General features: G+C 43.3%; 1 protein-coding gene across 1 annotated transcript in view; it reads left to right on the forward strand.

Moving 5' to 3' along the window:
- Window positions 1–1,111: 1,111 nt before the first annotated feature.
- The window catches only part of nr4a1 (nuclear receptor subfamily 4 group A member 1), a 34,573-nt gene continuing 21,647 nt past the window's right edge, over window positions 1,112–14,037 (forward strand). The window contains exon 1 of the mRNA XM_012957244.3: window positions 1,112–1,382. The gene's annotated coding sequence lies outside the window, so the exon portion shown is untranslated. The remainder of the gene's footprint in view (window positions 1,383–14,037) is intronic.

Genomic DNA, 14,037 nt, shown 5'->3' on the forward strand with positions numbered 1-14,037 from the left:
TGCTGAGAAGCGGGACATCTAACAGTGAATCCGGGACAGTGGGCAGTGCTATAAATATTGGGACTGGCCCGCAAAAAGCGGGACAGTTGGGAGGTATGTAGTATAGTCTTCCTATAGTCAGTATAGTCAGCATTCTCACAAACCTTATCAGACACCATTCCCTTATACACACTGCTTGACCCTTGGGGGCAGGCCAAGGTCTAGGTCAGTGTGGGTAGAAGCAGAAGCAGAGAGGCTCTTCTCATGAAGGCTAAAAGGAAACCTTCTACAAAATATTTATCCACTACTGGAACATCTTCTAATAGTAAACACCTATTCCCGTTTTTAGCCAAAGGCCCAAACGTGGGTTGAAACGTTCATAATGTGCCTGACAGGCCCAAGTGACAGAACACAAAGGGGGGCAGAACTGCATATTTGTGTCTGTAGCACTGGGAGAAGGTGCAAGCTGCATTCCACAGCTTCAGCAGGATGATAAATTTGGCGCAGGGCGCAACTAGGGAGCTGTAAGTTCTGCTTCTCTAGCCACTAAACCCTCCGGCGCTTCCCATTGCGCATTGTGAATAACACAGTAGCTAAGGGCACAATTACAGAGAACCCCCAGGGGAGTGTTTGTGTCTATTTTGCACTTTGTCCCATTTCTTGTAAGTAAGGCTCGGAATCTCAGGCCTCGGCAGCACTGAGCTGTTCAACTATAATTAAACCGAGTAATAAATATCTGCTCCCTAAGCAGCAACTACAAATCCTTATATAAACGCCCCCCGTGATGAACACGATGAAATGAGAGCAGGATCTGTACTATTAGAACTGACGTCCCAAGGCAGGAGGAAAAAAATAAGCCACAAACAAGCTCCATTTAGCTCAGCCTGAGCTGCGGGAAGCTATAAATACACCGCGGGCTCGATGTCTGCCCCCATTGTTGTCTGTGGAATAACTGCTGGAGCTTGTGACACAAAAGCATGAGAGTTATTTCGGGCTTTTCTTCTCTGCTGCTAATTTTAGCTCATTGATGCAGATACAGGGATTCCACTGACGTCAATGGGGCTCTGTGCTGACGTCACGGGCACTCCCCCCCTCCCCGGCTGCCGGGAGAAGGAACAACCTGCCAGTGAGAATGCGAGTGAACTTGTGTGAGAAGCAGAGACGGAGCGTCAGGTTTCCCTCTCCGCTCGCCTGGGCGATGGGCTGCCGGCTGCGACAGAGCAGGAGCTTCCCGACTGGAAGAAGACAGATAAGAAGGGGGCTCAGGGAGGGGGAGAGGGCTAAATGTGACCCAGGGATCCCTGCTTGTCTCCCCCCACACAGAGCAGGTGGATGCGTCTGGAGCCTGTAACCTGATCAGAGCAGTCGGGACTGGGGAGAGACACACAGAGTGTGCCCACTGTGTAAGTACAGACACTGCTCTCAGTGCGTGGATTTACTGCTCATGCTTTAGAGATGACTCCAATAACAATCACACATAAGGGTATATTCTTAATCACATATATATATATGTAGTCTTCAACTGAGGCGGTGGAATATACCCAATGTATAAGAATGAATTGCTTTCACTAGAATTGAAATAGGTAAGAATAAGCTTTGTTTATTGTATCTGTATGATTGTATTCAATGGGAACTGCCATACAGCTTTCTCAGTTGGTTTACACTGAAATGAAACAGGTGCCCAGTTGTTAAACTGGTAGAATAGTTGCTGGGATTTGCAGGGCAGCAATACACTCTGCTCCAGTAATGGAGCAGTGAGCTGGTCATTCCCTGTCAGGGTGCTCCCCTCTCATACTGATGACAGGGGAGCACCCTAACAGGGAATGACCAGCTCACTGCTCCATTACTTCAGTAGCTTCAGCTGCCAGACAGTACTGAGATGCCCCTAGAGTGCCAATTGTCATTCTAAAGCTAATGGTATAACCCCCACACAGAATGATCAGGGAACTTGCACTGAACTCTTACTTCCAGCATCCTTGAGCAGCTTTGGGAGCAGTGTATTCTTTAAAAATCTATTGAATAAGGACAGTGAGGCTTGACTTGAAGTTTTGATTTGTTAGCAGAGCATGCTGGGACTTGTAGTTAAGTAGTTGCTCGACTTCCACTGTTTGACTGAATATGGAGTGGAAAAGGCAAGACATTCTGGGCTGTAAGAACAGAGTGTCCCTGATCCTTTCTGATGTAGCACAACAGGAGCAATCCCTAGTGTGCAGTTACTTGAAATCTGATGTTCCATTGGGACCAGTGAGAGCAGCTTCTGTCCTGGAACTTGAATGCTGTGCTGCCATACACAACATAGCATTGTCTGAGCAGTTATTAGTTGTGTTTGTAAAGACTCTCTGATTACTGCACTGCTGCAAATCCATTTTTATTCTCTCCACGATTCTGTACAGTGGGCAGGTCCTACCTGCAGCCCTTCATATTAGAGTGAAGACACACTGAGATACTAGTAGCAGCTTCTTGTCATGGCTACTGAACTCCAGAAAATACCCTGCCATAGACAGTACTAAGAATTGCCTCTGCTAAAACACATGTAGAGAAATTATCAGTAAATGATCATCACTGTCCATTTTAGTCAGTGCCAGATTTCTTATACTGGCACCCCGAGGCCGCCCCCATTCTTGCCTTGAGAGGAAACTTCTGTGATTTTGGGAAATCGCGGCGCCGCTTATGCCATCCCACCGGCGATTTACATTATCGCCGGTGGGATGGCATTTCGGGGAGATTAGTGACCCATGACAAGGGAGATTTGTCGCAGGTGACTAATCTTTCCGTGTATCACAGCCCTAAGGGTGCTGTAAGTCTTCTTTTGGCCACAGCTGAAGATCTGTAGTTTGGTTTATCTTGTTCCAACTGCAGTTGCACTATCACTAGATACCAAAGGGAAAATGTATCTTTAGTGGTACATGTTGCAGTTAGGGGCACCTGAATCAGCCTGCAGTGCTACCTATATCAAAGGGAAAATGCATCTTTAGTGATACATGTTGCAGTTAGGGGCACCTGAATCAGACTGCAGTTCTACCTATGGGGCACATACAAACAGGGCATTTTTCAGGCAGATGTGATTAAGACCACATTCAAATGTGTTAGTGTCCTACAGACTTTGAAAATCTCCTGCAATAATGTTAACACACAAGTCCCATAGGCAGAAATGTGGGGACGTCCAGGGTATTTTAAGAGTGTAAAACACACAGTGGGCAAAATGTACCAAATCACTACCTGTGATATAAGCCAAACATTGGTATCCAGGTATTGGATAGAAGTGATAAGCAGCTTCACAAAAATAGGCACTACATTGCAGAAGTGCAGTTTCCAATAGCAACCAATCAGCAATCAGTTTTGAACAGTCTACTACATGTTAAAAATGAAAGCAGAGACCTAATTAGTTGCTTTTGGCAACTCCACTTGTGCAATTTACTGCCTGAGTTTGTAAATCAGCTCCTCAGTCGCAATATAACCGTTTTAGTGGGTTTTGAATTTTTCCCCTTACCCCTCTGCAACTTGCCAACCTTTTAAACATTGTGCAGATGAAAGCATGTCTGTACTTTGTAAAAATGTTTAAATTTTGCTACATCTGGACTTTACTGCCCCTCTTCCCTTCATCATGCAAACCTGTATATGGTTGTTAAGGTCAGTCACCCTAATAACTCAACTGTACCTAAATGCATCTGGGGGGGGGGTCCTGAGCGCCCAGATGGGTGAAGGCATTTGCTGTATGGTTTAGTTCCACGCTGCTGGTGCAAGTGGGCCCTGAGGGGGATGGTGCAGACATGTAGGTGAGGGAGCAAACTGCTCATAACTGCCAATGTTCTAATGATTTTTGTTTTCTGAGACACCCTAATCCTGACTGTTAACATCACTGCCCAAATGCAACAGCAGGGAGTCGCAGAATAAGGGTTGTGGCAGACGGGGAGACTAGTCACCCGCAACCAGGGAGATTTGTCGCGGGCGACTAGTCTCCCCGAAATACCATCCCACCAGCGAGTATGTAAATCGCCGGTGGGATGGCATAAGCGGCGCCACGATTTGTCGCGGGCGACTAGTCTCCCTGTCTGCCACAACCCTAAAAAGGTTAGAAGACCAACTGTTGATGTATTTCAAGTGAGGAAAAAAAGTCTGTTGCATCTGGCGCAGTTGCAACAAAGTACAGTTGCAACAAAGTACAGTTGCCTTCATTTTGGCAATCTGGATGCAGTTGCAGGTGGTGCAGTACAAATGTGCATCAAAATTGCACTTTGCTCACTGCACATGTTCCTTTATTAATTCCTAGATGTTTGGCTTCATGTTACTATGTTACATCAGTATGTGACCAGTGGGGTTCTGCTTTATTTTTGGACTGGATTAACCATTGTATGTACTCAACAGAGTAAAGAGTATGGCAGCTCATATTCACATTAATACATTCAAATGTGCAGAATAACCTATGCTAATGTTGTTTGCTAGAAAATCATGGGGAAATATATTAAACACAACTCCATCTGTTAAATAGGGTATATTTTCCCTTTAAGATACATTGTGGTAAGATACATTGGGTTGACTTATCCTTTAATGAGGTGCAAATGACTAGGATTGGAAATTGTTAGCTGATCACTAACCTGTGACTAGTTTATTTCAAACAAAAAAAACAAGGAGACTCTGCTGTTTTGCTTTGGGCCGACTAGTAATGTTTTCCCTGCGCGCTGCCAACATTTTCCATGTCTGAACGTTGAACCTTAATGAGGATTTTTCCAGAACTTCAAATGGCCCCACCAGATATGTGTCATAGTACTTAGGGCGCATGGGCATGTGCATCTACTTGTTTATCTGCTCACTGGGAATCTGTAATTAGAGAAATGGGGTTTCTTTCTTTGTAAATAGTGGGATTTCCCACAAGAGGAGTTTATATTTTATATGTGTAATATCAAGCCATGTACATACTGTTTGTGCTTTTGCCTTACATAGGGACAGATTTACTAACATTTTGAAAGCCCTTTTTGTTTTTCTTCCCCGGGGAAAAAACACTTTTACTGCAATTTACTATTATTTGCCATTTTTTCCTGGCAGGAATCAGAGTGTTTTTAAGTGCATATGTGTTTGAGGTTATAGACCTAGTGATATGCTGGTTATATCTGTGGCCTTCCCCTGTTGGATATATACTTAGTGCAAATGTTAGACACTAATATTTCAGAATGATTATATATAAACAGCTATTATACACCTACGTTTCATGCAGATTTTAATAATACTGCAGAAAAGATCAGAGACAACCTGATATCTTCTTTAAAGGTGAACTGTGCTTATAAGGAGGGGCTGATCCTTTCACATAGACCATCCTGGAAGTTAGCACTTACACCTACTCTAGTATATGAGAATCTCCTCAGTCCTTCTGTTTACAGTTTGGCAAGATTGCCACAACTATAGGCAGCTGCTGAAGGGCAGTACACAGATATTACTACACTATGCTCTATTAATATAGTAATACCTGTAATATATTCAGAGAAGTGTAAGTTTCTTGGAAGATACAGCACTAAGCATGGGCAATTATAAAGTGTGATTGTTTTTAAAGGGGACTTGTCACCTTAAGAAATAATTCCAAATTGTTTTTTATTGTGTTTGTCAAGCAAAATAAACTTTACTTACACTATATAAATTATTTTAATCTTATTTTCTTCAGCCTTGGAATTCACAATTGCAGCAAGCAGGCAGGGGCCATTTTGTGGACACTGTTATCAAAGCAGGCATTGCATCCTGCCATTCTGTGCCAGTATGGGGGGACCTGATACCCATGTCCATGCACTGGTTACAAAGTTAGATGGTGAGGAGGGAGGGGGAATTTAAGGAGGGCAGCAACGTCTAAAAAGTTCTGAATTGAAAGTGAAAGTAACTGTCTGCCTAAGGCATAGAGGCGGGGCAAGCAATATATGATTGACAGCTGGGATTTGTAAATGCTTTTATAATGGGTATGGATGTGGTAATAAAAAATGATTTTAGGTTTCATGTTTAATTTGAAAAGGGCTTTTATTATACAGCTTTTTATGTCTGGGTGACAGGTCCACTTTAAGCAGTTATGGAAGGCATAGCCTAGACAGAACCTGCAGGTTTCTACTTCTGACTTTCTATGCTTAATGTAATGGTAAATAGAGGATTTCTTGACTTTTCTATCCTGGAGGTTGAAAAGGACAAGTAAAATCTTCTGTATCTTTTTAATTTATAAATTGCATTTTGCCATATCTATACATTACACACTCATTCGGTCTCTGTCTGCCTAGCTACTATCTATTTGGCTGTATTCTATAGGTTCCTGGATTGAGAGGTTACAAGCAATGAATAGAAGGACCCCAAAATGTGATGTTTTGTATATTGATCTCACTGTTAGGCCTAAGCTTTATATTTCTCTTACCTTTTTCTGACATAAGGAGGCCTGAAAAAATATTACAAGCTCTATTATACTGTATATTAACAAATCAATTTGACCATTATGATTTATATATCTGCAGTGTTTATTAATAAAGGGCAGAGCCATAGCAATGATGCACACACAAATAATCATTTGAAGAGATGCTGTTGGTGCAAGCTCTCTTTGCATAGCAATGAATGGGGTGCAATGAGTGACCCATGCTCTAACCTCACTCTGCTACCTCCGTTTTCTGTCTCGTGCCTTTCTACTCTCTCTTACCCACACATTAGGGTTGATTCACTAAAGTGTGATCAGCGGTATCGCACTAAAGTATTATCGTGTGCGTTAAGACGCATATCGCATGCGCTAAATAACATATGATCGGAAGGCGTTCATTTTAACACATTGCGTTAATTCTCGCATAGAAATAATACCAACGCATGATTGACAAACACATAAGAAGCATTAGTCTGTGCGAAAATTAACACCTACTTAGGGCAGGAGGTACTTAAAGAAAATTGTGGTTCATGAGCTTTTGGCAACACAACATGGACTTTGCAGTGGGATTTTTTCAAGTATATGTTGGCCCTAGAGTGATGCAGCCTCCAGTTTTCAGGGAAATGGTCATTTTCAGAACAGTAGTTTTACGAACGTAATGGTTACGTGTGTTAAATTGTGCGCTAATATAGCAAGAGGTGAAATATATTGCGCACAGCGGGAATTAACGCACGAGCGGAAAATAATGCAAGAAAAACGCTCATCGCGACTTAACGCAAACAACATCGCATCTTAATTAATGCAAGTATCCTATAGTGAATCATGCATTAAGTTGCAAAAAATAAGAAGCGATAAAATATTTAACGCATGCTATAAATAGCGCTCGAAATATTGACCTTTAGTGAATCGGCCCTCTTGTGTCTTGTACCCCTTCTTCTTTTTCATCATAAGCTCTTTCAGATAGGGCCCTGTTTACCTGTTGTATTGCTTAGCATAGGGTTGCCACCTTTTGAATTTGCCAGGCAGGGGGTGGGGTGGGAAAGTGATATTTTGTGGGCGAGTCAATGACACCAGGGGCAGGGCTATGACACGGGGGTCAGTAATTGGCTGATTGCAGAGCTATGTCCGGATTTCATCATTTCTAAATCTGGACTGTCCTTCCGAAAACTGGGCTGACAGGGTGCAGATCAGTGGCACCCTAGGTTAGCACCTTTTTGGGTTTTTTTGAAAGAAATATTTTTGGTCATTGTATACACACATTTATTTTACAGTGCTGTGGAATAAGTCTGCACTTTATAAATACACGTTTATTCATCCAAGCCAACACCCAAGCACCTATAAAGAGTTAGAACAGTGCAGCTTTTACTTGTTTTTTCTTTTTATTGGCTTTTGAATAATTTCCCTATCTGGATTCAGATCTAGGGGTTGCAAATCAGTCAGTTCTAGGGAAGCTTTATGTCCCCTTTAGAAATGCAGGGTAAAGTCACTGACCTGTATACAGATATAATTGGCCTGCAGCCGCAAAACAAATACATGTTTTTAATTATGTTGTGTTCAGCCACAAAGAATAATCCATGGGGTGATCTAGGTTTTGGCAGGACTTGCCCCTTGCAGATGTTGCTTACAGCAGCCCCCAACAGCTGTGGTACATTTGGCTGACATATCCCTGCACGTAGGGGAAGGCTCACTGCCTGCGTCATTTTGAGAAGAGTGAGCACAAGGAAACACTAAGTGTGTAAGGGATCCCCCAGGATTAGGTTCCATTACGATTACCATTACTGTGAAATCCCCTAGAATATTTTTCTTTGCTTGTAAACATTGCAAAATAGATTTAGAGAACCACTACCCTCCCTTGCACTCTTTGGATAAAGAGCTTTTTTGAGCAAATCTATTCAAATTAATATATATTGAATGTCAGTGTGCGGGCTGCTGCCTGTCAGTGGTTATTAGAAGCAGATTTCATTTTTCTGTCTTCCAGCAATAACATATACAATGACTTGTAAAGTGAAATAGCAAAGATTTACATTCTGAACAGATGGAAGTTGTTTGGGCATAGTCCAAGAACTGGTTACTTGAGAAGACTGTAAAGATTTTCCCTCTGTTACATGTTGGTAGGGACGTTATGTGCAATTCAAGGCCATGTTTAGCACATGAAAACTTCATAGTTTCTATGAGCATTTCTGAGATTTGGAATTATAGTAAGCCATAGTAATAGGTTTTCTGTTCTTCCCAATGCAGATTTAAAATAAATCTGCAGTTCATTCTGTTTTATGATTTATAAAAAAAATTCTGTGCCGCCGGTGTCCTGGCGGCCCAGTCCGACCCTGGCTACAGGTTGGGTGCGGGCAGGTCTGGACTGGAAGTAAAAATAGGCCCTGGCATTTGTTCGACTTCTTTGAGCAGATGAACACCTTTTTGTGCACAAGGCTGTTCAGCAGTAATGCTGCTCACTAACTATGCGCGATTTGATGCTCAACCCAAGGGACCCGCAGGTTTAGCCTTAGAGCAGGCAGGTTAACATTGAAATTTGGGCAACCATTGTGGGTTAGGGTTGGGTGCAGATCAGACTGGGTAAGTACACAAGTTTACCTGTCTTGGAACCTAAGGTGTGCACAGAAATAGCATACAGAGTGGAAAGACACAGCTACAGGTTGGGTGTGGGCAGGTCTGGACTGGAAGTCAAAATAGGCCCTGGCATTCTGAGTACACAGAGGTCCAAACTGCTATGGCATCTTACAGCATCCCCTATGGCATTTGCCAGTCCGGCCTGGGTGCAGGTCATACATTTTCTGGGTTAGGGTCGTGTGTGGGTTGTTTTTCATGACCTGCACATCACTGTTGCTCACTATCTTTACCCCACCTGTAAGGAAAAATAATTTATTTTGATTCTGATTGCAGTATCACTTTCTACACTAGTGATGAGGCTCCTCTTGACCCCCACCAACACTGAAAAGTTAAGCATGAGGGGGACAGCATCAGAAAGGTCACCTCAGGGGTGCCCCTGCCAGCACCTTAGCGTGAGAAGGTAGTTAAAACTTTCTGTGTTTTTTTTGTAGCCCACCATCGGCTGCTGACCTTAAGGTCCCATGTAATTTAATACATGGGTAGAGCCATATTTTCATGTTCCACCTGGATGGGGAGGCAGCATTGGCTTCTACATGATACTTGATGTGTTTCAAGCATGAAAGAGGAGTTAAAGATCTTGTTGGGTGATTATAACACTCACTATACCATTTTCTTTCATTCTATAAGCTGGCTGGGCGATGCAGATGTAGCTTATCAAACCACATTTTGTTGTTATTTAACAAGACTAGTCTTTAGTAACATAGCAGGAATATGCTAAAAGGCCTGAAATTGGATGGCACAAAGAAGGTAACCAAGCAAAAGGGATCGGGAGTTGCCCTAAAGCTGGCCATACACTGAAATACCCGCTTATTAGGCAAGGTCGCCAAACAAGGGAATCTTTCTCCAAGATGCCCACTTTTAGGTGGCCAATGGTATTAAGGCAGTTGAGGCAAGGACCACATCAAAAAGCTGTTGGGCTCCTTGCCCCAGCTGGATTTTTAAATCTTCACAATCGTCATCTGCCAAATGTTCAGCTAGATTTTGGCCTGGTAGGCCCTTTAAGGGCCCTATACATAGCTCTATAAGCTGCTGACGTGGTCCTTCTGCAACTTTTATCGGCCCATGTATGGCCACCTTGGTTTGGCTGGTCAGGTTTAAACCTTTTTTGTAAGGTAAATTTGTTGCACTAGGCAACTGAAAACAACACATTGTTGTCTACAAAAGCTAAAACGTTGCAAATAATTTAATGATTATCAGAATCATAAAACTGAATTCAGTGAATCTCTGCATCATTTTTGGTCTTGTTGCGTCTGTGTCAAGTTCTTAGAGCTGTGTTTACAACAAAAATACTGATAGATGATCACAGGAAAAGTACCTTACCCCCTCCATTAATATGCTATTATCATTCTGAGTTGTGAAAATATATATACCCAACACTTGGTCACTGAAACCCTGCTGTATTTGCCTGTTAATGTCATGTGCACAAGCAGAGAATGGAGTGCTGCCCCAGATGCTAAAATAGGGCTGAAACCGTGCGTTGAGTGATGATAATTGAGTGCTAAGCAGAAAGGATTGATGGCCATACTACGTTAGAAACTTATCAAAATGCGTTACTGTGCCATTAGCTTTTTATAGATGTCTCGGCTATATCCGACCCTAGTTTATGGTGGATCTTTACGATCCTATGTGTGTAAGGAGACTCTCCTACGCCTGCTGGAATGCAACTGCGTATACAGTTAAGGTCAGAGGTGAAAGGGGCATTCTATTTCAGCTTTCCTGGATAGCTGTTAGGAATGGCTGTGCTTGTTGCAGGCAACTGGGAACGGGCTTCACACTTTATGTACTTGTTAGAATACTTTATATTTCCAGAATAGAAAATGTTAGTAATCCAACTTTTATTCCTTCTTCCACATCTTCTATCTTTAGTTGTAGAATCAAGGGATGGCCCACTATATTTTAGGAGTGATGATACCATAGATGTCGCTTGGCAAAATAGCAGACCTTCCATGATGCCAGTGAGGCAGGGAGTTTGGCAGCCACAGGTAGCATTGTGCAAGGCACACCTCACTATGAGACAAATATATACACCCAACCTGTTTTCCTTATTTTCACACAAACAAAGAAACATGTCTTTCGTGATGGGACATAAAGCAATGCGCACTGACTCCTTTCATTATCACTGGGGCTTGAAGGATTCCTTCAGCTTCTAAACAGACACAAGCAAAACACTACACTGGTATTCTGTCTTCCCTCATTGTGTGACCATTTTTAACGTATGCAGTCTTCTTTCCTCACCCTTAATGTACGTACGAGATTGCACAAAAAATGCCTCCTATGTAGAAAAACAGGATTATGGTTTCCAGGGTGACCCACCAAATTTTGTACAAATGGCACACTAAAAATTGGGCTCCACTATTGACCACTTCTATTAGTATTTGGCTGTTGGCGTAGTTGTAATGTGTTGTATTAGTGACAATCCCCACTCTACCCTGAAGGTCTCCTTCTCTGATATCTTTTATGCAATTCAGAAGCTTCCAAAATAAAGAATTGCCATTGTCAATCCAATTTTACTGCTACTAATTCCCTTCAGTTGTCCACTTCGTTGCTGTCGGTTTGTGAATGTGATATTTGTCACTATTATCTAATTTGGTGCTGTCCGACTGGCTGCCCATGCCCCACCCCCAGTGGCCCCCCATCTGTATGTCTCCTGTGATGGCTTAACCTTGTGTAAACTTTAAATGTTATTAGTACTGAGATTAATGCTTCCCTGCATTATTCATACTTTAGATTCAGGATGTAAGCCCCTGTTTTGTTCACACCTTTAAGATCCTGCATTTTCAGACTGTAAACCCCTGCATTGGTCACATGTTCACACCGCAGACTGTAGGAGCAGTGTGGGTATTGTACTGCAGTACACACATGTTGGAGTGGTCATGATCAGTTACTTGTGCAGTCATAATAGTTTTCCCTTTCACCTTCCCTTCTCTGCCTGTACTGCTCTACCCTGCCTGTGTGTACCATGCTCTGCCTGCCCTATGTTGCCTGCCCTATGCTGCCTGTGTGTGCCATACTCTGCCTGCCCTATGCTGCCTGTGTGTGCGATACTCTGCCTGCCCTACCCTGCCTATGTGTGCGATACTCTGCCTGCCCTATGCTGCCTGTGTGTGCGATACTCTGCCTGCTCTGTGCTGCCTGTATGTGCGATACTCTGCCTGCCCTATGCTGCCTGTGCGTGCCATACTCTGCCTGCCCTATGCTGCCTGTGTGTGCCATACTCTGAAAGCCCTATGCTGCCTGTGTGTGCCATACTCTGCCTGCCCTATGCTGCCTGTGTGTGCCATACTCTGCCTGCCCTATGCTGCCTGTGTGTGCCATACTCTGCCTGCCCTATGCTGCCTGTGTGAGCCATACTCTGCCTGCCCTATGCTGCCTGTGTGAGCCATACTCTGCCTGCCCTATGCTGCCTGTGTGAGCCATACTCTGCCTGCCCTATGCTGCCTGTGTGTTCCATACCCTGCCTGTGTGTTCCATACTCTGCCTGCCCCACCCTGCCTGTGTGTTCCACACTCTGCCTGCCCTATGCTGCCTGTGTGTGCCATACTCTGTCTCCGCTATGCGACTTGTGTGTGCCATACTCTGCCTGCCTTATGCTGCCTGTGTGTGCCATACTCTGCCTGCCCTATGCTGCCTGTGTGTGCCATACTCTGCCTGCCCTATGCTGCCTGTGTGTGCCATACTCTGCCTGCCCTATGCTGCCTGAATGTATGTCATACTCTGCCTGCCCTATGCTGCCTGTAGGGAGGTGAACCTGGCAGGGGTTTGTTAGCATTTGGAAATAGTTCTTAGGGGGTCCCTAATGTGTGTTAATACTGTATAATATGACTTAAACTTATTTCACATAAGAGTGATGGCCATAGTGTTCATTACTGTAATATGCAGTTACCAATTTCAAATGGAAAACTGCTCTTAAAATGCATGCAATAGACCTGAGGCTGCAGCTAAGCTACCTTCACAGGCAACTTTAATTTTATAAGATGGCATCCTAATTAGTTGTTTAATTAAAACTTGTAGTGCAAGAGAACAGACTCTTACCACCTTATCCCTGAGGCAAATGGCTTCTTCCTAGTATCTGACTGAAGTATTGCAGTGGCAGGGGTGCTTCACTGTGGTGTAATTGCTATTTGACTTTGTTCTGCTGCACACTTGGAATTACTGTGTTTAGGAAATGATTTGTTGTTTGATGATTTGCTTGTTGCAACTTTCTAACCAGGTTCAGTGGCAGTAGTCCCACAGCATTGTACTTTGCTAAGTGCTGGTGGTGGTAGGTGGTATCCACATCACCTTACTAATTTCAGGTCACACGACTCTTGTGACAAGGGGAGAAAATAGAGGAAGCCAAGTGATTGGCATCAGAATATATGTCTTAGCCATAACAATGCCTTTGTGGCTGAAGTGATTCATGGGCATTCCCCATGTTTTGTCAACACAAAAGTACGTCACGGCATTCAAAATTCTCCTTGAGCGCAGCTACCCTAAAGCAGAGGTGATGGGACATTTTGGGTTTTAGTGGTCCAACATTTGTTTTAAGGCCCCATACGCCATACTGCTATAGTTCCATGACTATACAAATGAACATTTACACAAATTTCATCCTACAGGACTGCTCCCCCAACTATTGCTTTGGGCCTTCGTGGTGGGGCAAGCCTATAGTTTGGGAAGCTCTTGCTTTTGGCAACGCCAACTTAACAAAGAAGCAATTAACAATTCAGAACGGCCCATCCAGGATTCGACCAAGATTTGGCCTTTTTAAGCACAATTCAGATCTGGCCGAATCCACATGCCTGGCCGAACCAAATACAAATCCTTAAAAGTGCTTGACTTTTTGTCACATAAACACAGAAGTTGAACATTTTTCACTGTGCTCTCTTTAGCCCCCATGGCCTTAATTGCGTGTGCAAATTAAGATTCGGTATTGGGCTGAAAGTTTCATGAAGAAATAGTGGATTTGGTACATCCTTAATTAGCACATGACATAAATACAAGGCAAACCAAACAGTTTATCAGTTTATCAATATATCAATGTATTCAGCACTATTATTGGATCATATTTTGCCACCGGC

Source organism: Xenopus tropicalis, chromosome 2, assembly GCF_000004195.4.
Source record: "Xenopus tropicalis strain Nigerian chromosome 2, UCB_Xtro_10.0, whole genome shotgun sequence".
NCBI lineage: Eukaryota > Metazoa > Chordata > Amphibia > Anura > Pipidae > Xenopus > Xenopus tropicalis.